Below are 24,227 nucleotides of genomic sequence, written 5' to 3'. Positions count from 1 at the left end.
CTCTGGAAGTTGGTGATGGACAGGGAAGCCTGGCATGTTGCAGTCCATGGGGTCACAAAGAGTCAGACACGACTGAGTGACTGAACTGAAACTGAAAAAGGGGATGTGCTTTGAAATCAATAAAGTTGACCAAAAAATACCCTTCATGGAATTTCTAAATGATATTTCAATATTAACCAAAAAGTAGTCATTGAATGGAAAGAGGGTATTTTAAAAATTTGTACAGTAGTGAGATTCACTTCACAGTCATAAATCTATTCTATTTTCTTCATTTATTCAACTTATTAAAGATCAAATATCAGGTGTATTATATCTTGGAGCTATAAATTATGAATAAGACAGTCTCTCCCCTTATGGATAGTCTATTGAAAAAGAAAGCAGTTACACAAAGGATCATGTGAAGGGAAATATAAAGACAAACTGAAATTAGTATGAAGGAAAAAACAAAACAAAACTGGGAGATATGAAATATTCCAGGGGTTTCTGATCTAGTCTGAGAGGTAGTTAGGAAGCACTCTCTGAGGCAAAGTGTTTTTGATTTGGGATCTAACAAGTGAGCAAAAGTTAACATGATGAGAAGAGACAGGGGTGAGACTGCTGGGGAGGTCTGAGCAAGGAGGAAGGATTAGAAATTCTGTAGGCCAGAGTGGTTGCAGTATGATAATGCAGGAGGTTTTAAAGCTGCAGCAACCGAGGTCAGAGAGGGATGATGTGAGGCCAGTGAAGAATTTTGCTGTAAGAATAGTAAGATATCATTGTTATTAGTAACATTTTTGTTATCATTTTGAAAATTCATTCTGGTTTAAATGTGGACGGGAATTAGAAGAAGTCAGAGTGGATGTTGGTAGAGCAGTAAGGAACCTATGGAAGTCCTTGCAGGAAAGCCAAGATGGTGGCTAAGCCCAGGGTAGGCTGTGGAGCAGGAGAAAAACAGATGGATTAAGAAGATATTTTTAAAGCCTGAATAAACAAAGCAACCAGTAGTGGCATGGAAACAATATTCAAGAGAGTTCATTTTAAAATTTCTGATTTATTGCCTAAAATCCATGGAATAACATTAATAGGACTGAAAATGTCTTTCATGATCTTGACATTCCATCTAATCAATTTGTTCACTTTCCTCTCAGTGTTCATACATTTTTCCTGCATATGTGTATCTAAGATATTTTCTAGACTTTCTGCTTGTCTGTCTTCAATAAAAAACAATTTCTCCAAGTAACCTAAAACTACAGTTCTTCAAAATTAATTGAAAACTTTACAGTAGTTTTCTTAGTAGAAAGCAGATAGGGTTTAAAACTCTGAAAGGGGATTCTGGATTTAGTGTGGAAGGATCTTGCAATAATGTATTCCAGATGAAAACACAGAAAGATTGGAAAGCCCCAGTCCCCAAGGACTCTTACTTCTCAGTTCCTTTTCTGTCCCCACAGCCTCAACTCTCCACTGTACAAATGGAGAATTCTTCCAAATTTCCAGAATTTCTAATGTTTTTCCTGTATTTCTTCAGAATTCTCAAATGATAAAGTATCCTACTCTCATTGTCTTCTTTTTTCCCTTACTAAAACTGTACATATACATCTTTTGAACAACCATATTTTTAAAAATTATTGGAGAAGGAAATGGCAACCCACTTCAGTACTCTTGCTTGGAAAATCCCATGGACGGCGGAGCCTGGTGGGCTGCTGTCTATGGGGTCTCACAGAGTCGGACACAACTGAAGCGACTTAGCAGCAGCAGCATTTTAAAAATTTACTTTCCCAAACCCTGGGTTCATATCCTATGCCTCACATTGTTCTTTTTCGTCCTATGTGTGAACCTTTTCTTCTGCTTGTTTGTACTTAACCAATTTTATTGTTTCTCATTTTGAAAGATTGTTTATTTACTATCATGACTATATAAGTCATGTATAGAGAAATTTTTTTTTAAATAATTGAGAAATGTCTCTTAACAGATAGTAGAACAACTATGAGGTTGGAATGATGTAGGTTTGACCACAAATAGCATCAGAAAAATAAATGTGAATCACAAAGTCTCAGTAGAAATTCCTGGAGGTGGACATAAAACTAAGAAAATAATAGTATTATAGTTAGAATATGAATTAAGCCAGTATTCTCCACAACAAATTTTGACTTTTATGGTTTCATCAGATCAAAATTCTCCTTCATAGAAAGCAGAAGAGGTGTGTATCAGCATTACTTTTAGGAAAATGAAAAATTTAACATTAGTTTTTAATCTTCTTGACAGCAGAAAATTGAAAGTTGATAGATGGAATGTACATACGTGGGTGATTATTAAACTTTCATTTATGCATAACCACTTTGGCCAACCCACTTCTGATCAACACAAAATTGGAAGACTTTGCACTTAACTGTGGAAGATGGTCCTAGAGAAGTAGATTGAAAGAGAAGGAAAAGTATAAAGTGGTTACATGTGGTACCCCTGCATCCCTCCCTTCCCAGAGGGGTGAGGTGCAAGCTGAGTTTGGGGAAGCAAGGCAAGCAATTGCCCTCAGTATGCCTCAGCCAGAAGACGTTGTATTCTTGGCTACAGATGTGGCTTTGAAAGAGAAGAGCAAACTATAAGACACTGCAGCTGTCATCTTACTTGACTATAATGGGATCATAAGCAACCTAACACAGGCTCTTTGTTGAGTGAAGAAAAGCATTTCCATGGGTATTATTTTGAACTGTGTTCCAAAAATTCCATTGTGAATTAGCTGTTTGTTATTTAGAAAGCCTCTTACCACAAACCGTATTACAATTTAATGTATATAATTATAGTTCCAGCTGAACTATATACTAGCTGAAGTTTCGGCTTCAATCAACCACCCAGTGTAACATTCCTTTCATGGCAAGGCATTCTAATTTGGAAGAAGAAAAATATCTTCCCATTTCTGGCATATTGCTTATAAGCAAAAAGAGGAATGCTTGGTGTAGAGAAGGTGACAGACAATAATATTCTAGGGATCATCCCACTGCTCATTCTTTCTTCTCCCCTGTCCTCATGGGCATTAGTCCTGGAGCTAGGGTTTGTGGGTCTTTAGAGAACTCAACTGGCCCATTAAGGGGGTGAGAGTCCAGAGGCAGTAGACATCCCAGACAAGAGTAGTTATTTTTTTTAATTTTCTGGAACTTCAGTTGATTTGCAATGTTGTATTAATTTCTGCTGTATGGCAAAGTGACTCAGTTATATATATTCTTTTTGGTATTCTTTTCCATTATGGTTTATCACAGGATATTGGATATAGTTCCCTATACTGTAAACGAGGACCTTGTTGTTTATCCATCCTATATATAATAGTTTGTATCTGCTAACCCCAAACTCTCAATCCTCTTTTCTCCACCCCCTTGCCAAATACAAGTCTATTCTCTATATCTGTGAGTCTGTTTTGAGTTTTGGAGAAAAGTTCATTCGTGTCATATTTTATATTCCACATGTAAGTGACGTCATATAGTGTTTGTCTTCCTCTTTCTGACTTACTTCACTTAGTATGATACTCTAAGTCCATTCCTGTTGCTGCAAATGGCATTATTTCATTCTGTTTTATGGCTGAGTACTATTCCATTCGTAGAAGGCAATGGCACCCCACTCCAGTACTCTTGCCTGGAAAATCCCGTGGACGGAGGAGCCTGGTGGGCTACCGTCTATGGGGTCGCACAGAGTCAGACACGACTGAGCGACTTCACTTTCACTTTTCACTTTCCTGCATTGGAGAAGGAAATGGCAACCTACTCCAGTGTTCTTGCCTGGAGAATCCCAGGGATGGGGAAGCCTGGTGGGCTGCCGTCTATGGGGTCGCACAGAGTCAGACACGACTGAGCGACTTCACTTTCCCTTTTCACTTTCATGCATTGGAGAAGGAAATGGCAACCCACTCCAGTGTTCTTGCCTGGAGAATCCCAGGGACGGGGAAGCCTGGTGGGCTGCCGTCTATGGGGTCACACAGAGTTGGACACGACTGAAGCGACTTAGCAGCAGCAGCAGCAGGAGCACCATTCCATTGTGTGTATGCATGTGTGTGTACATATATACCGTCCATGTGGTCACAAAGAGTCAGACACGACTGAGCAACGGAGCTCATAGCACAGTATTCCATTGTGTGTGTGTGTATTTACATTCCTCCCAACAGTATATTCCTACCAACAGCTTCCTAGGTGGCGCTAGTGGTAAAGAACCCACTTGCAATGCAGGAGACATTAGAGACGTGGGTTTGATCCTTGGGTTGGGAAGATCCCCCGCAGAGAAAATGACAACCCACTCCAGTATTCTTGCCTGGAGAATTTCATGGACAGAGGAGCATGGTGGGCTACAGTCCATGGGGTCGCAAAGAGTCAGACATGACTGAAGCGACTTGGCACCCATGGGCACGTAATGTCTTCATTGGAGAAATATCTATTTAGATGTTCATTCTTTGATTGGGTTGTTTTTTATTGTTGAGTTGCATGGCTGTTTGTATATTTAGAAATTAAGCCCTTGTTGATCACATTATTTGCAAATGTTTTCTCCCAGTGTGTAGGTTGTCTTTTCATCTGTTTATGGTTTCTTTTGCTGTGCAAAAGCTTATTAGTTTAATTAACTTCCATTTGTTTATTTTTGCTTTTATTTCTGTTGCCTTGGGAGACTGACCTAAGAAAACATTGCTACGATTTATGCTAGAGAGTGTTTTGCCTATGTTCTCTTCTAGGAGTTTTATGGTGTTGTGTCTTATGTTTAAGTCTTTAAGCCATTTTAAGTTTATTTTTGTATACATTGAGAAGGTGTGCTCTAGCTTCTTTGATTTATATGCGGCTATCCAGTTTTCCCAGCACCACCTTCTGACAGACAACAGTAATTTGTTAATTTGCAGTAAAGAAAATAATTTTTTAGCTTTTTTTTTAAATAAGGAAATATTATTTTTTTCTATATTTACATAAAAGTAAATAAATTCCTGTTTAAGTTGTTCTCAACCTAGATGCTGTAAAGTGAGAAATAGTGTGAGGATAAAAGGCAGTCTACAGAGTGGATTCCCTTCCAGCCATTTGTTTGCAGAGGGGGAAATGCAGGGGTGTAAAGCAATGACTTTCTCTGAGATTCATGAGGACTAGGAGCCTTTTACAAAATCAGCAACAGTGTGAAGGATACATCCATAACTAATAATTTTATACACACTATACACGTATCTTAGTTGGATAAACCTTGAAAAACCGTTTACACATAGCCTTGCTTAAGCTGGCCTTCTGCCCTGTGGGCCCTGCCTTCACTGTGGTAAAATTGCTGATGGCTTTCTATATAGATGAGATAACATTTGGGATAGACTTTGTTCTAAAGCTGTCTTCCAGATGTCTCATATCTAAACCTGTACTAAAAGGTTTTCAGTGTTTAAACATATATTAAAATGGCTATAAGTTATATTCTTATAATTTGAAGGAAAATGTTTATAAAATTTTAGTCCTATCCCAATATGAAAAATATGAAACAACTTGCAATACAAAAACAAAGATTCTATAACAGTGTCAGGAAGTGTAGTTTTTAATGCACATCAATACTGGCATATATAATTCTGATAATTCTCTACAACTAATAAGGGAATCATTTGATGCAGGTGATAATGATAATATTCCACAAATAATATACTAGGTACACTACAGTGTATAGATTTACTTAACTTATTATATTTTGTTAATCATTCGTATTTGTATTTTCCTCCCCACCATTGTTAGGGGAAGCACACTGACTGAAACCTTCCACCCTGGCCAGGCACCATAGTAACCATTTGCATGAGTTGTTTTACGGCAGGAGGTCCTGGTAAGGAACATGGAACTAATAAGCCACCACCAACCAGAAGAGTTCGGGAAAGATCAAAAGGAGATATGACATGTCAGACCACCTCCCAGAATCCTCTCTGGCATCCATCTTGGCTGAATAAGTCGTGCACCACCAGGAAGGAGTCTGAGTCAGAATGATTGGCTAAAGAAAACCCAAAAACTAATCCCTTTAAAATATCTTGCTTTGTCAGCACATGTGTCTCCTCGGACAATTCATTTCCGAGTGTTAGACAAGAGCCCACTTTCAGACCCTGGAAGGGGTCCCCTTTCCTGTAACACCATGACCAACTTTTTAAGACATGTCTAGTTTACTTTTATACATTTCTGATGTTAACTATAGTAAATCATCAAATATATTAGTTGAAGAAAGAAATATATTCTTATACCGATACCTGTTTCCTTTTTTTCTATTTGTGTTATGGCTAACAGAGACAGTCTGTGGACCTTTGAATATCCTAGAGGAAATGACAAACTAGCCAGTTCTTAAGAAATTTTCGTCAACATTTTCTCCTTAAAATTTTGCACTCCAGTGGATTTTACAGAATTTTTTTACTTTCTTTTCCAACCATAAAATTATGTTCACTACAAATTCCCATTTATACTAGATTTAATTTGATAAATAATTTTTAAGATTTTACCAGTTTTCAACTTTATATATTACAAAAGTTCATTAAAATCTATTCATATTTGGGTTGATAATGTATCTTTTTCATCTCTGTCCTAAAGAAAATATAACCAGTCAAATGTATGATTTACTTTCATAATTGTGTCCTCAATCCAGTTCTTCATTAGTATGTGTATTTGCCAGATCCTATGATAAATTTCCAGATAATATTAATTTAAAAAATTAGTCCTTTCTTCTTTGGACTTATTAAAAAACTTGATTTCTGGACATTGTTGCAAAGCTGATGGTCTTCTATAAATTTTTGAAAATGTTTGAGGATTTATTTTGCCAACAGATCAATACTGATAATCTAGGTATCATTCTTATTCCAGACAGCATGTTGTAATGAACAGAGATGCCCTTATACATGTTGTATAGGTTCTAATTACAAGATGACATGTCAGGGATGGCCTAACTTAATAGAGCTTTGTTTCATCACCTTCTGGACAAAAAGCAGGTGAGTTTTCCCTTTATCTTAAAACTTGGCTCCCTATAAGAAGGCAAATACTGTAAGGGTCATGCTTGAAATTCGCAGCCATTTTTATTTTGATATAATAAAGGAAAACAACTCTCAATATATTTATAAAAAGCAGAGATCACAAAGATGAATGACTAAGAAAGATAAGATGTAGCACAGAAAGCCAAAAAGGACCTAATGAGACAATCCTGTGGCCAAGGATAAATGTCAAAGACTATCTATTATCTCATTGATAGTTTTCAAGATTGAATACCATGCTTATTCCAGTGACCACACACTATAGTCAGTCAACAAGTTAAGCACTAAGCTTTTCTAGGAGTAACATAGGACATGCTTGTTACTTCAAATGACAGATTTCAGTGACTTGAAACCAAGAGGAAAAAATGAAAGTCATGGTTCAGAATAACTGTGCTGAAGTTAGGAGCAGAATCCTGGTGTACACTAATAGTGTGGCAGATAAAATAGTTCTAAGGAACAGCTGTAGGGTAATGGAAAGGGCTATGATGAATATAATTCTGTTGGGATGAAGCTCAGGTACTGCAGGAATAAATGCCAATATTTTTCCATACAGGATTAATTACATGGTCAACAGCTGGAATTTACAAGGAGGTGTATTAAATAAAATAGCAGGCAAGCTTGAACTGCATTCCCACAAAAGCCATAAAATGGTAATACCAAGAGAACTGGCAAATGTAATCTTTCACCTATTTTTTTAGGCACAGCTGTCCATATTCAAGTTGGGGAGATGGAAATTTGTGATTAGCCAACTGTGTGCCACATTAGAAAGATTTGATGTGAAAAATTTTATGCAGCAATGGAAAACAAGCAAGCAAACAACAAAAACTTGTTCCTTTACAATGGAAATTGTCTCAAATGCACTTGAATTTGAGTTTGCACTATTGTTATTTCCATTCCCAAAGAGAATTCTCCCATTTATTCGTTGGCTGCATGAGCTTACTTTGTACATGCTGCCTCCAAAAACATTGGAAAGTCAGTCGGTTTTCTTGGAACTTGGTAAGATTTTGAAAATGTGAGATGGAATCTTCAACAATCAAGGTCAAAGAATGATTTACAATAACTTTAGCTGCATAGCCTGATTTATCACAATTCAAAAATTACTCAACCCCACTATACTTAGAAATAAATACAAACTCTTCACTATTGCTTACAAACCCTTGCGTGCTATGCCCCTGCCTCTCTTTCCAACTTCATTTCCTAACCCCTTCTCCTCTCTCACTACAGGGAGATGCACTGGCCTCCTGCCAGTTCTTCAAAAGGCTCCTTCCAGCCTAGCGGAATGTGGTCGCCTCTCCCAGGAATGCTGTTCCCCCTGCCCTTGGTATGTTTGTCTCTTTTTCATCTTTTGGGTCTCAGCTTAACTTACTACTGCTTCAAAGAGGTCTTCTTTGACCACTCTTTACAAATTAGGTCTCCTGATTTTATCAGAATTCCGTCCTGGTTACCTTCATAGAATATACTACAAATTATAATTATTTGCTTACTTCTCGAATATCTCCCGTGCTTAACTGCAGCCACAGTGAAGGTTGAAAGTGCCTTCTGAATGCCTAATACAAGGTCCAAACATTCTACACTGCTCTTAAAAACTAGGTCATAGAATCTGATTGTGAGACATGATGAACATTTAAAAAAATTAATAGAATAGAAAACATCAGAACACATTGTACAGTATAAGTAGTTTTTAATGAAAATGGTGTTTCTGAAGTTGGCATCTGTGTGTGTGCATGTGGATCATGGTATGAAATGTGGGCCTCAGGGGAGAAAAAGTAAAAGCCACAGAAAAAAATGTCCAGTAAATATTCACTGAATCAATGAATTTTTTCAGGTGAAAATGCTTGTCTACAAGTCTGCCTATACTTAATACTGTTCAGAGTAGGAAGTTGCTGATGTGCATTTTCAAATGTACTAGAAAGTTGTCTTTGCTCAAGAAAAGAAAGCTTGTGCTGGTTCCCATCTGAAATTGCTTAAAGTTTCATTCCTTTGCTTTTTTACTGTGTTTCCATTTTCATTGCAGAAGGTGTTGTAACATGTAACACTTTGATACTTACTGATTATGTATACATTAGTATTCTTAAGACCCTTTCCCAAAAGGAGATTTTGATGGAAGGAAAGACTGAAGGAAGAGCACTAGTCCTTCAGGGAAAACAGTAACTTTTGGAATGGGAATATATTGTCAGTGGAGTTGAAGAATGTGAAAAGTAGCACGTCAGGTTAGCTTACTCCAAATATTTGTCTACTTTACAATTGGCAAAAGCAGGGTCCTAATGCTTCCTGTGGTCAGCCAAAAAAGTGTAGTAGTGGAAAGGAAACCAAAGCGTGTGTTTTAATTTACTTTGGTTATTTGAACCGATTTGCTGTGGTCCCATTGAGCTGTATCCGGTTAGGTCACTGGCTTCTAGTTCCTGTGTAAAAAATGTATTCCACATATTATAGTGATATTAAAACATATTTGAACATTGCAATTGAGCATTCACATTTGAAATGAAGGATAATGAAGAATAATTTACTTCCATTCAGCAGTGTAACTCACTTCAAAGACTTAAGAATTCTTTCCAACATGGTTAAAATTTAAAATACTTCCAAAATTTCTTACAGATCAGAAAGAAAAAAACAAAATAAAGAACAAATAATTAAAATTAAAGCATGGTTGTCAAATTGGGAGCTCAATATAATTGGATTTTTCTTTGGAGTTGAGTTTGCTGCGGCAAGGTCTTTCCTCACATTCCACCTGAACGACCATCATCCACACCCACGTTCTTTTTAAAGGAAACATTTACTTTTGTGACTTGGTCATAATGAAATACAAAGGACCTCTTTGTGTGTGAAAATGAAACTGGGTGTGAGCCTTTTAAGGAAAAATTAAAGAAGGATGTGTATGTGGGGGGTGAAATTCCCAAGTCTTGCTCAGCTGTTCCTGCCTACCTCCTACTTAGAAACCGGGCTGCCCTGCACAGCCAGGCCCAGATGTTGTGTGTCAGGAAGCAAAACAGCACCTCCAATGGCTCACAGATGAGGTGCTCAAACAGCACTGGGCGAAGGCTGTGAACAGTGCTGTTACAGTGTCCTGGCCAGAAAGAATCTCAACCAGGCTGCATCTAACAAATGTTTTCTACAAGAATGACTTGTATCTCCTCCTGAAAGTTTTGAATCCTCTTTAGATTTTCAATAACAACAGCGTGCAGTTAAGAGTAAAGCAAATGGGGATAACCTAGTTGATGTGACTTAGTCACCTGGGACAATTTGGGATAGGATTGGTAGTGCAGGAGGACAAGTCAAACACTCAAAAATGTAAAAAGGAACAGCACCTTTAAGGAAATTTCTTGAATTGGCTAAGAGATTCTTGGAAACTTGTTCCCTAGCAGTACCCCCCTTCTCCATTCCCTCCAGCATTTTTCCAATCTTCAACTTTCTGTCTGTCATCCAAGTTGCTTCCAGCACACCGAACCTTTCTTCTCAGCCTGTAGACTTTTGTGGTCTAGCCTATCCTGAAACCAACCTTTGTTTTCCCCTCACCGTCCTCTAACTTCTCACTGGCAGATTTCTTAAGCAAGTAGTTTGTACCGTATCTCTATTTGTTGAAAACCCAGTATGGTCCCACCATGGTACCAAGACTGTGCTATAGAAATTTACTGATTTCTTTATGCTTAAAATGAAATGGTCTTCTCCAAGCCTTGGTGCTTCTTATTCTTTCTCTAAAGCCTTTGACACTATCTCATTATGTGTTTTGATAATCCTCTTTTAGTTTCTTTTTTTTTTTTTAATATTGTAATCAGTTTATCTCACTCTTTATCTCCTGTTTATCTGTGTGTTTTGTTGTCTTTTTTTTCCCCCAACATTCCCTCTAGAGTCTCTCTGAGCTATGTCCTGTGACTCTAGATTAACCTTTGATTAGGTCATACTTCTCACTTCCCCTTTGCCCTCTCTACTGTCTTGGACCTCTGTTCTCACTGCCTCAGCCCATAGTAATTCTTTGAAAACATCTAATCATACAATATCAACTCTAAACTCAAAACCCTTCAATAGCAATCAGGCAATCAAAGCCAAATTCCTTACAATTGTTATAAGATCCTGAGATCTGGCCCAGGCTGTATTCCTGAGCCAGGGCTCCTGACTCTGTCCTCTGCTCACTCTCACAGGGACTCACTGCTTCAAGACCTCCCTCAAAGTAGCTTCACACATCCTCTCCCCAGGATGGCGTGCAGGTGGCTTGCTACACAGGCCACAACATTTAAACTATCGCAAAATAGTTTATCCCTGTCACTCCTTAACTTCTTTTCTTGCTTTTATTTTCCTTTCCTGCTTTTACTTTCCCCGAAGGACTTATCACTATTGTACGTAGTATTTATTTTTCTTATTTATTTTATTTTTTTCCTTCCCCAAATGGAGTATAAACTACTGGAGGATAAAAATATTTGAATGCTTTGTAAATAGTCCTATTTTCAGTGCTTATTATGGTGCCTGGTGTGTAAAAGATACCCAATAAGTATTTGTTGAATAAATAAATGAATATTCAAATATCTTTAATGTTGAAGATCTATAACCATAAATGTGTGGGTTTGTTTCCTGGTGCTCTATTCTGTCTATATTAATCTGTGTCTATCCTTATGCCAACACCACACTGTCTTGTGGCGAATCTATTCAGTAAGTATTGAAATCAGATACCAAAGTCCTGCAACTTTGTCCTTCTTTTTGAAATTGTTTTAGCTTTTCTAGTTTCTTTGCCTTTTCATTTACATTTTATAGTCAGATTATTATTAATAGTTTATTTAAAAAGTCATCTAGGATTTTGATTGGGATTGCCTTGTGTGTGTGTGTGTGTGTGTGTGTGTGTGTGTGTGTGTTAGTCACTCAGTTTTGTCCTACTCTTTGTGACCCCACCATGGACTATAGGCCATCCAGCCCCTCTGTCCATGGAATTCTCCAGGCAAGAATACCAGAGTAGATTGCCATTTCCTACTCCAGGGGAATCTTCCTGATCCAGGGACCTCCCACATTGCAAGCAGATTCTTTACCATCTAAGCCACCATGGAAGCCTAAGAAGACTTTGGAGGTCAGATGTTAAAGACAATTTTTAAAGTTGAAGAACACAAGATAAAGCAGAATAAATATTCACTAGTAGAGTTGAACTATTCTTAGTTATTTAAAAATCAGTGATACTGTGAAATGAAAGTACTTTCCTGTCTTAAATAAAATAAGACAGGCATTCTTAAATAAAATAAGAATTAACTGACTCCAACTACTGTTCAAAGAAAAGGAGAACACCTCAAATGTACAAAGGAAAAGTGAGGAAAAGATTTATTTCCAAGAGGATGAAACATATACAATGAGGTGGGGAAAATCACATTTCTGTAAGCAGCTAATATGACAATTTCATTCTTATGACAACTTCTTTTTCAGGAACTATTTGATAGGAGTAGGGTTCTAAGAGAGACAGAGCACTGGGTTCATGAGGCTATGAAGAGTTGAGGAGGAACTGGCTCTCCTCAGAGAAAACATGGGGAAGTGAGGAGGAAGAGAAGCAACAGTTTCTCTTTGACTTGTTTAGTCAGTTAGACTGACTTTGAAACAGAAATGAGAAGAGTCAAAACACAACAAAAGGACATTTGTAACAGAGCTAGCTGTTATTTAAATACCCAGCAGAAATATCTTTTGAAAATGAAGATGAATAAAGATGTTTTCAGGAAAAAAAAGATGGTTTGTTTCTATAAGATCAAAATTATAGGAGTTTTTCAAGCAGAAAGAACATAATCACAAAGGGAAATTAAAAAAACACAAAATGAACTAAAGAGCAATGGGAAGAATAAATAAATGTACAAGACAAATGAGTATTGAGTGCCTGTTGATCATACAAAACAATGATAGTGATAACAAAGTTTTATGAGGTTTAAAATATATAGAATGAAAATGCTGTCACAATAATGCAAAGGGAAAAATAGAATTAAGATATTTCAAGTTTCTAGAATAATAGGAAAGTTACAAAAGTAATTAAAAATATTTTAGGCTACAGTATAAATAAAAAAACTTCTATAAATAATAGGAGACAAAAGAAAAGTAACCAATAAACAAATGGGAACAGTGGTTTTATCTGGCACTTCACTAAAGAGGATATCCAAATTGTTAATAAACAAGAAAAGATGCTCAAATTGCTTAGTCAATCAGAGAAATGCAAATTAACTTAGCAGAATAAGTAAAAAGGCAGAAAATTTAAGGAGTTGGTAAGAGTTGCTAGAAGGAATTTTGCCATATTGCAGGAGGGATTGTAAATTGGTACAACTGCATTGAGAATAGTTTGGTTGTGCCCACTAGAGCCAACATATGCCTCCTCAGTCAGAGAGGACTGAGCGACTAACACACACTTGACCTAGCAGTTCTCTGAGATAGGCAGTCATTTTCTTCAGATATATTGTAAGGTGTGAGGGCCCGCTGCATAATTTGCAGTGTTAAATGCAAAACGGAAACGAAGGACACCTTGTTCAAGGAGAGATTATTATTATTGTAGACTGAAAGCTGGAAAATTTAATATAAATATCTCAGCAGACTAGGAAGACAGAAATAATTAAGGATAGCTCAGGAACTGAATGGGCTTCCCAGGTGGCACTAATAATAAAGAACACCGCTGCCAATGCAGGAGACATAAGGGATGTGAGTTCAATCCCTGGGTCAGAAAGATCCCCTGGAGGAGGGCATGGCATCCTACTCCAGTGTTTGCACCTGGAGAATCCCATGGACAGAGGAGCCTGGTGGGTTACAGTCACAGGGTCACAAAGAGTCAGACACAACAGAAGCGACTTAGCACTCACATATGTAGGAACTGAATAATTAACATGGTGAACCTCTTGCTCTTTTTCAGATACACGTATGTGCACACACATGCATGCACACACGTGGGCACACACACACAAACACATACCTTATATAGCAGTACCCATAAAATATTTGTAAATGTCATATTAGATTTCAAAGGATAAGTAATATATTCTAAAAGAGTAGAAGTTGTATATAATGTATGCAAAAAATTCTCTCCCCTTGTGGAATAAAACCAGAAAAAAAAAAATCAAAAGTCTCACAACTTGTAAAAATTTTCCCTTTAGCCATTTTGAATTTCATTAAATCAAGAACAAAATTTCACAATATTTTTAAAACAGCAAAAAGAAGATATTGCATGATATAATATCCAAAGGAAAATTTATAGAGTTAGAAAAGATTCTAACTTTTTTAACTCTAGGAATTCATAAAGAAAAGATTTGCAAATATTAATAAAGCATTAAATATCTGAAAGTTGACAAAAGAACAAAATAGTCAAAATTAGAGATAAAACAGAATTATTACATATGACAGATAATAGTTAATCAGCAAGAAAAGGAAGAAAGCACACGTAAAATTAAAAGATAAAATTGAGAAAGAATAGAGAAAATACTGTTAAACTTTAGAAAATACTCTAGATACATACAGAATTGAAAACCTGTAAGAAATGTTTGATTTTCTAAGAAACCAAGGACCAACCCCCATAAAAGGTAGAAGTATTTAATGAAATGAAGAAAGTTTTTAGACTGCAATCCATTCTTCCATAGCATAAGAATGAAATGTTGACAGGTGAGTACATTGTGAAATGAACAACTCCAATCTTGTTTAAGCTATTTTGAAACACAGAGAGCTCTTAATTCTTTTTATGAAGAAAATCAGCATTGCAATGATACTGAAACCTGACCAAGGGGGTATTAAAAAGAAAAATGAAAGTCTTGGTTCTTTTCTGACTATTTGTGCAAACATCCCAAATGAAACATTAGCAAACAATATACAGCAACAATCAATTATCAACAAATAGGATACAATTAATATAATTGATCACAATCATGATAAAAGAAAAAAGATCATTTCTCCAGATGTTGAGGGAAATAAAAGCTTATAAAATCTAACATGCGTTTCTGATACAAATTTTATTAAATAGGAAGAGAATTCTACATTTTTTGTAATACTTTATAGTCTTTTTCAACTTAAAAAATTTTAATATTTATGTAATCAGATCCATCTCAGAAAGGCACTTCTCACTTTAATATTGAAAATGCATGTACCCTTTAAACTACTGACATTGCTTATTAGACCTGTTTTATAAAGAAGCATTCATATTCAGAAAAGGATGTGTATAAATAAGGATAGTTATTGAGGCCCTTTTGTTCACAGATTAAAAAATGGAAGAAACTATTCATCAGTGGGGAAATAATTAAATAAATACAATTTATCTGTACTTCAGAATAAAAAGTCATTTTAAAGTATGAGATAAAGATGTCCAAAACATACTGTCATGCATTACTTATTTAAATACAAATTTTTAAAAGGATATTAACATATCTTAAGGGACTCATAGGACCTCTCGGTTTGAGAGAAAAAGACAATTGCTGGTTTTCTGTAAGTAAAAATTCAACTTTAGTTTAAAAAACTAAATTACCTAAATCAGAGTTACTGGATTTTGTTAGGTAAAAGTGTCCCATTAAGACATACATTTTCATTCAACACGTTTAAGAAATAATATAAAATTATTGTTTTATGCAATGATGGTTCAGAAAAAGAAAGTAAAAAGTGACCAAGATGACATTAAAGTTAGAAAGTAATGATTGAACAGGTAAAGAAAATGACTGGAAAAATGAAGTAATGTAGAGTGGAAGAAGGAAAGAGGCACAGTCACAGAGCCGTTTAACACCAAGACTTGGGTCAAACTTGAGGGAAGCACCAAGCACCAAAACTAAATTCATTTGAGGGAATAACACAGAAATAGAAACCCAGTCAAATAGAAACACAGTCAAGAAACACAGTCCACCTTGTGAACATTTTAGAATTTTACCCTAAAAACCAAAAGCTGTGCTTCATATGCAAAACCCTATACATGTGTGTGAATATTTTTAATAGAATAAGTTAGTCTGTGCCATGACAACTAAGAAAATGACCTCTAGCAATGCCTGATTTATGGACGGAGCCTGTTGACGTTTAGAGAAAATTCTAGAAGCTGCTGAGGAATGTGGGGAGGAGTTTGTAAGCACTGCTGGAACCAGTATTTGTGAACTGACTAGATGCTATTTATCTTCTCTCACTGGGACAAGCTTCTCAGATATTTATTGACTGTCTAATTAAAATAAGTTCATGATTAACTATTTCAGTTGTTGAAGTAAGAGTGTTCACATATCTATTAATATCTTGGCATAATATCTGTGTGTATATGTGTGTGTGTGCATGTGAGAGAGAGGGAGACACAGAAAGAATTGAGCACTGTAAAATATAGATTCCGCGAGAAATTTTGGTGTTATATTTTCACCTAGACCATCCGTAGTTCCCTCACTGAATAAATTGCTGATGTTTTACAAAGACGGATGTTATTCAGTAATGATCTCTCTTTGGTTATTGTACCACGGCAATGATGGCAGCTTCGCTTTTTGTTACTATATTCGTTTCCAAATCATCACAAAACATGGGTCAATGGCCCTTTGACTGTTGGCCTATAGGATAGTAAGGTTAGAATTTCTAGATTGTAACAATGTTGAGATTATTGATAAGTTAATTCTTACAAACAAGGAAGATTTTGTACAAAAGGAAGTAGCAAAAGAAAGACAAAGTAAATCCTATCTATCATTCAGTGAATAGTTACTGTGGACCATGAAATTGTTAAGGGGCTTACAACTACTGTTTTCTTCTTACAAATGAGGTAGCTGTAACACAAAGACTTTCTTAGGGACACACAGCTAGTGAGAGAACCTAGTCTGGCTCTAGAGTTTGTGTTTGACCATAGCGCTATACTATCTCTCAAATGGGAGTAATATTTGTAATGAGACCAAACTAGGGTAAGAATAATTCTTAAAGAAAAGTAAAAAGTGATGGAGAAGGCAGTGGGCCAGAGAGTCATTCATGCTTCACACTCATAACCATTCTCTAAAAGAAACGTGCAGATGTTCTGGCTTGGATAGAGCCAACTTACTACAAAGCAGATTTAGCTTATAAATAGTATAAGCAAATCATTTTTATTTTTTCCCTCTTATTGCTCTTTTCTAAGACATGTATTGGGAACTCTTATTCAGGGTTGTGGAATTTCTTTCCGATATATAATTACATGTAGCTGTCTGAAGAATAGTTAGAGAAGATGCTCAGAAAAAGGGGTAAAAATAAACACCAAAGATCTATAAAACTCTTAATCTTGTGTGGGTATAAAAAAGGTAAAGGAAAAGTTATACAGCTTATAAACTTTTAAAAGTATATAAATTTGATAAACACAAACCTATGTATATGTACATATAGATTTATATTTAAAAGTATTAAATATTTACTAAATTCCTAAGCCCCTGACATTTTTTTATTATTGATGAGAAGTTGGTTTAAATAATGATGCAGGGTAAATAATTATTGGCTTTTGAGTCAAAGACCAAAACTTTATAAAAACAGATTTATGCAGAAAAATAAGGTAAATACAAAATATCATTACCCCATATTTGTAGTCATCGTTATTGTTGTTTGCTGTTATTCAGTCTCTAAGTCATGTCTGGCTTTCTTTTATGACCCCATGAACTGTAGCCCATCAGCCTCCTCTGTCCACGGCATTTTCCAGGCAAGAATACTGAAGTGGATTGCCATTTCGTCTTCTAGGGGATCTTCCCAGCCCAAGAATCAAACCTGCATCTCCTGCATTAGCAGGTGGATTCTTTACCACTGAGCCACCAGGGAATGCTAGTATTTGCAATGGGAGCCATTAAAGCCACCTCCTAATCAAGAGTTACGTTTTATAAAGGAGGCTGGTTAGTTGGGTTAAATGTTAATGATGTCAGTAAGGCAAGTAATCGGGGAAAGAAATGCTCGCTGAGCAGGCAGCATGGTGGTCATCAAAACTTGAACGGATTGCTCAAGAAAAGTTGCCTTGCAGAAGAAAAACTTTGCAGGAGGGTGGGCAAGATGGCCCAGGAAATCTTCTGTGGCTCCAAGAACTCTGCATTTGGGATTTTGCCTTTGCCCTCCATGTCATTTGTCTCCTCTTCTGGGCTGTGTTATTTCAGGCTCCCCACAGAGTGAGGCCCCTCATGTTAACTGTGGGTGCAGAGTATCCCCATGCTAAGACAGTGTCTCAGTTCCAGTCTAGACCTGTTAAAAACATGCATAAGATGTGCATTCAACTCATTTTCTTCTGTGTTTCTAAAATAAAGTCTGGAAAAAGTCCAGGGCCATCTTTTAGTCATAGTAAACCACACCCCAACCACAGATTGATTATGGATTTCATGACTTTTAAATGCATCATGAATTTAAGGAACTAAGGTGGTTCCTTGCTTTCTGGAATATGGCAGTTGGAAACGACTTTAGTTCAATGTAACACAAAAATTACTTTGTGTGAGAACACAACATTCTCTGTAGTGTGTTTTGTTCCTGGCAAAGGAATATATCATGTAGCTGGCTTGATCCTCTCACCCATCTGGAGGGAGTGGTAACCGAAATGAATGTGCTGGAGTCTGCCTCTCGAATGTTGCGTGTTTTCTTTTCAAACATCCTTTTTCTTTAAGGGGAACAAATGTTTTCTCCACAAAGGCCGCCTCTGCCTCCCTCCCGGCTGCTCGGGTTTCTGCCTGCCTTTTGGTTACCGTGTGGCTGGCGATTTTTCAGGGTCCCAGAGGACGGCTCATGCTAGCTGTTAGGACTGAACAAACAATCCCAGCCGAAACCAGAACAGAATCTCAGCACACGGCTTTCACCATCCCAAGCTTCAGCTCTGTTTCAGTTTCCTGGCCAAATGAGATATAATATCAAACACTGAGATGCTGCCAAGCTCAGCAGCAACACACACTCAGAGTAATCTCTGCCTCCAGATGCCAGGCCTCGTACCAGGCAGTTTACGTAATCACACTGCATTTAATCCTCACAACAATATTCTGAGGTAAGCATCACCACCGCTGCTTTACATTCAAGAAAATGGAGGTTTAAAGACCCAGAGAGGTTAAGGAAATTGCTCATGGTCGCAGGTCAAAAGTGTCTATGTCCTAATGTTTCAGAAACGTGTCACTCAGCTTTTCCTTTCTCTTGTCCTTTAAAAAATTAAAATTTGATTTACTTCTTGATCTAGCCCCTGGCTATCTTTCATTCCCAGTGAACTAACGTTTATGGAGCCTCTGCTACCTGACAGGCTTTGTGCCTGGCACCAGGGGAGGAGGTAGACAGAGTAGACACATCCTGACTGAATGGAACTAATCTTTCCAGCCTCATCTGTTAACACTCTCCCCATGCAGCAAATCTTCCAGGCACACCACATGGCTTGAAGTTGCTGACTGCCCCAATCCTCTCTCACCTCTGTTTCAGAACTGCTGCCCCTCATGGAATGCCCTTCTCTATGGTTCTCTGCTTTTCTAGCTTCTGCTCTTCTTGCCAGATTCACTGCACGTGCTCTGCTCCACACAGCCTTCCCTGAACTCCTGAAGTAGAGTAAAGGATCTTTCTTCTGTGTCTGGACTCCACAAGGCCAAATACCACTGAGCCTAGCTATTTGTGTATTATTTATGGCTGCTTTTGTGCTACAATGACAGAGTTAAGCCATTACAAAAGGAGTTGGCAAACTTTTTTTGAAAATGGCCAGATAGTAAGTGTCTTAGGCTTTGTGAGGCAGATGGTCTCTATCATGAAAATCCTGGGAGGTGAGGAAAGTCCTGTCTCTATCTATGAACAGTAGAATGGCCTCTAAACCAGGCTTAGTGGATTGTGTTGCTTAATAGTTATTTTAAAAATCAGAAGTTAAAGTATGCATGGTTGGGAATATAAGAAGTAGATTGTATTGGAGAATCTCTCTTCACCATGAGAAGAGACCATATGATATTTTTGTCATCATCTTCAAGAGGTTTATCCACTCATCTGTGAAATCTCTCTTATACACAAAGTTTTAAAGAAACTTGGAATTCAAAATAATGAACACTCATAGTTATTTATTTTATCTACCCATTTATCCAACCACATGGTGTTTAATGAGGGACTTCCCCGGTGGTCCCGTGGTTAAGACTCCACACTGCCATTGCAGGAGGCATGAGTTCAGCCCTTGGTCAGGGAACTAATATCCCGCATGCTGCATCATGTGGCCAAAAAGGTGTTTAATGGGCATCTACTACTTCTAGATTCCATGGTGGGAAAAGAGTACATAGCCAAGAATAAGGCCTGCTGCTGGTAGCTGTTACAGGTTTTAACCTGATGACCAAAGCTTCCCATGATTTCTCCTGTGGTCTCACTTCTTGACTCAGCACCTTTCTCACAGATAACTTGCTACGGTTGTTTTATTTAAATCTGTTTATAAAAATTGTTTAAATGAATTTTAGATGCATTTATTATAATCATTTATTAAACAAATATCTACTATACACCAAACCCTAGACCATGTTCTAGATGCTCAGGATGTAGTGTTGAATAAGACATTAAATTCCTTGTCCTCTGGAACTCGTATCTCAGTGTATTGCTTTATATGATAGTAGTATTGTCTGTGCAAAGGCAGAGGATCCATCTCACCAAATTTAACTTCTAATGTGTTACTTTGTGACACATAGCAAATTCATGTCTGATAAATGCCAATGAGAGTTTGGCTCCCACTGTGGTTTTTGCCAGCTTTAGCCATTCCACATTCTTCTGATATCAGTACCCCATATTTTTCTTGGGAAATGCAAAGAAGCTTAGTGATACAGAGGTGAAGTATTAGTCTCTACAATCAGACTGCCTTTGCTGACACCCTGATATGACTATTTACCATCTCTTTTATCTAGATCAAGGAACTTCACTTCTCAAGAACTCAGCTTTCTTCTCAGTAAAAGGGTGTCAGTAACAGAAAAAACCAGCCTCACAGGGTCACTGAGCTCGCTTTGGGACCCACATTTTGAGGATTATCAGTCAGTCTTCCTTCTCCACCTTTCTTAGGGCTGGACATAGGACTCTTCCCCAAGAATTCAAATCTTATCGCTTTTCCATCCCAAGAGAAGTGCTCTAATGAGTCTGTTAGTTCCTGATATTTAAGTCTCCAGAGCTTCTCTGGATGCTGACCTTTCCAAGCCTTGATCTTCAGCTCCTCATGGATTTCAGGAGCTACTTCATACCTTTACAGTAAAATCGCTGCTTTCTTAAGTTAACTGGCATCTCTATCAGTTGCTTACAACCAAAGAACCTGGAAGCTGATATAATACAGTGGTTCACTGTGGTCCTCATCTGTGCAGTAGACTAGGATTCTTCTCACAGGATGAGTGTTCATTTTTCCTCATCTTTTTAAATTTAAAGAATGGATTATATAGCCAAACTGTTGGAATTGACATACTCCAGTTGTAGCCCTGCTGCTGCTACTGCTAAGTCACTTCAGTCGTGTCCGACTCTGTGCAACCCCATAGACGGCAGCCCACCAGGCTTCCCCGTCCCTGGGATTCTCCAGGCAAGAACACTGGAGTGGGTTGCCATTTCCTTCTCCAATGCATGAAAGTGAAAGGTGAAAGTGAAGTCACTCAGTCGTATCCGACTATTCGCGACCCCATGGACTGCAGCCTACCAGGCTCCTCCATCCATGGGATTTTCCAGGCAAGAGTACTGGAGTGGGGTGCCATTCCTTTTACTCTTTCAAATGTTTGAATCTTTGACTTTTACTTTACCCTATCAAAAAAACATGTGTGAAACCCAACACTGAAAAGTTTTTAGTCTGTACCAAGGTTTTAAAGAGAACTGTAATGTCAAATATAGTCTTTTTTCCTACTGCCCTTGGGGGAAGATAGGAGTCAAGCAGATCAGAGGTCCCACTGATGTCACCCATGTGAGTACTGCTGGGATGCTACATCTGTCTGGGCTGACCTGGTCACTTCATCAGATGTTCTTCAGAAGCTGGTGCTCTCTTTCTTCCTCACAGACCTCTTAGAGAGAGCATTTTCTCAAAATCAAGATTACTCTTAGTCTCATGGTATGTAGAACTCCAAGAGTATTTTTAAGGAAGAATTTCAGGTTCATGATCGGATTCTTTACTCCAGAGCAAGAGTCCCCAGAACTAGTGATAACAGTTTCACTGAATCTCTTAGAAAAGTATTAACAGGGGAAGTTGGATATTGGCTCTGTATTAGTTTGCTATCGCTTCTGCAGCAAATACCAGAAAATGAGTGGCTTAAAACAACACAAATTTATGATCTTGTAGTTCTGGGAATCTTAAGTCCTAAAAGCAAGGTGTCAGCAGAACGTTCTTTTTCTGGAATTTCTAAAGGAGAATCTGTTTCCTTGCCTTTTTCAGCTTCTGCTTCCATTTCTTGGTGCATGGTCCCTTCCTCTACCTTCAAAGCCCACAAGGCAGCCTCTCCAAATCTCCCTCTCTCTCTCTGAGCTTTGCACCTGTCATTACATCTCCTTCCCATTATATCTTCCATTTCATCTCCCTCCCCCTTTGCCTTACAAGCAATTTTGTGATTACACTTTTCCCCACAAATAATCTAGCATGTGAGATGGGGACCTCTCTAAACAACATCTCAATATTCTTGCCTTAATCATGTCTGCAAAGTCCCTTTTGCCATATTTACAGGTCTGGGGTTTAGGACATGGACATCTTTGTGGGGCCATGATTCTTTTCATTGGCTCCATTTCAGTGTAAAACCAGGTAAGCAAGTGTGCAGCTTTATAATACAAAGGGATTACAGAAAAGAAAAAGGAAGCTGAAAATGATTCACCAAGCAGCAGTCCTACCCTGTACAATATCCTAGATGGCTGCTTGGAAGAGTCCCAAATAATCCAGATTCCCTTCAGTGATTAAACACACACACAAATAAGAAGTTCTATGCAGTCATTTGTCAGGTGGCTGTAGATCTTGATTTCCCAGTATGCAGACAAAAAGCATGCAGGTTACCAATCATCTTGTTCTGCATGCTTCCATATAAGTAAACTTATTATAAATCATGTGTGCATTTATGCAGAGAGAGAGGGAGATGTCTAAATATTCATCACTATGTGAAACCTTAATATATCATAAGTAGTGTGATTTTGGCTTATTTTTGAGGTTCTGTTTTGTACATTATCAGTTATTTTAATGTTTTAATAATATCTTCTATAAACAGTATGACTTTTTAAAAAGGCAGAAAATTTGTGAAACAAGAGAGTAGAAGTATCTTTTGAATCCCTGAAAAGTATAAAGATAATTGAACGGCTGTGGATTAAAGTCCTGGCTTTGGGAAAAAGAGGTGAAGAAGGGTCAGAAGAGAGAGACAACACGGGCATGGTGGGTGAAGGAGCAGCAGGCGGGCATCAGGGAAGCAGGGCAGCCTTTGGCGAGGGGCAGCAGCTGCCCCTTGTTAGATTTGGCAGCTGCAGCTAGAAATCATGCCAAAAAAGGTGGACTGAGACATGAGTGGAGGGAATTGGGACTGGCTAGGAGTCAAACCAGACATTAGATGGGGAAAGAACAAAGAGGTTTGAGTTAGAGGCAATGCAACAGGAGTCGTGGTGGCAGATACAACTTTTTGCTCCTGATATGAATTACTCCAAATCCTTAGAAATGAGAGCAGAAAAAGTACTTGGTATTCTTGCATTCTTGCCCTTCTATGGACTGATGGACAGTTATGAACCATATGACGGGTAGAAGGGAGAGGAGACCACAGGGAAGTTAGTGTGTGAAGTCAGGTAAAATAATTCGCATGGGACTATGAACCCAATAAAAATTTTGTGAAACTCGAGGAACCAATTTTTAGTGTTATTCATGATCCAATGGTAATGTCCCTAGGCATGGCCATAGCTGACTAAGAGGCAAGCAGATTGATGATTTAATAGACTTTGGCTTCTGCATTTTGGATCAATGACTATTTGTTGTATTTTTCATGGGTTATTGATAAAGAGGAAAAACCATAGTCTTTTATAAAAATTGCCCATTTTGCAATCCTCAGACTGTATGAAACAACAACAACAACAAAAAAGAGCCAGAAATGAGATTCTGAATAAAGATAATTCTAGAAAGGGCAATGCTATTTTTCATATGTCCTTCACACCGTAAATCATACAGAGAAGCAGGGCAAATAGCAACTAACCTTGGTATTCTCAGATTACCATTGGTTCTAGGCTCTTAGGGCTTTCGTCCTACCTAGTGGCATATTAAATACAACATTTTGTGGTTAGGCGATGCTACTTGGTATGTGATGGCATACTAACTAAACCATACTTCACACCTCACTATTCATGAACATGAATTCAGTAGTTCCTGTGATGCTATAATTTAGACTCTGTACCTCTGCACATCCATCAAGGGTGGCACAGCATCACCTGTAGCTTG

At 37.7% G+C, this 24,227-nt stretch overlaps 1 protein-coding gene across 1 annotated transcript in view; it reads left to right on the top strand.

Moving 5' to 3' along the window:
• The window catches only part of SLC27A6 (solute carrier family 27 member 6), a 411,258-nt gene that overhangs the window by 127,806 nt on the left and 259,225 nt on the right, over nucleotides 1-24,227 (top strand). The window contains exon 2 of the mRNA XM_086410493.1: nucleotides 8,186-8,282. The gene's annotated coding sequence lies outside the window, so the exon portion shown is untranslated. The remainder of the gene's footprint in view (nucleotides 1-8,185; nucleotides 8,283-24,227) is intronic.

This window comes from Bos grunniens, chromosome 7, assembly GCF_055505025.1.
Source record: "Bos grunniens cultivar Pamir isolate PY7600 chromosome 7, Bosgru_T2T1.0, whole genome shotgun sequence".
In the NCBI taxonomy this organism is placed as follows: Eukaryota; Metazoa; Chordata; class Mammalia; order Artiodactyla; family Bovidae; genus Bos; species Bos grunniens.
Note: the sequence above shows the minus strand (reverse complement) of the source record. Positions and strands in the feature narration are given on the sequence as shown.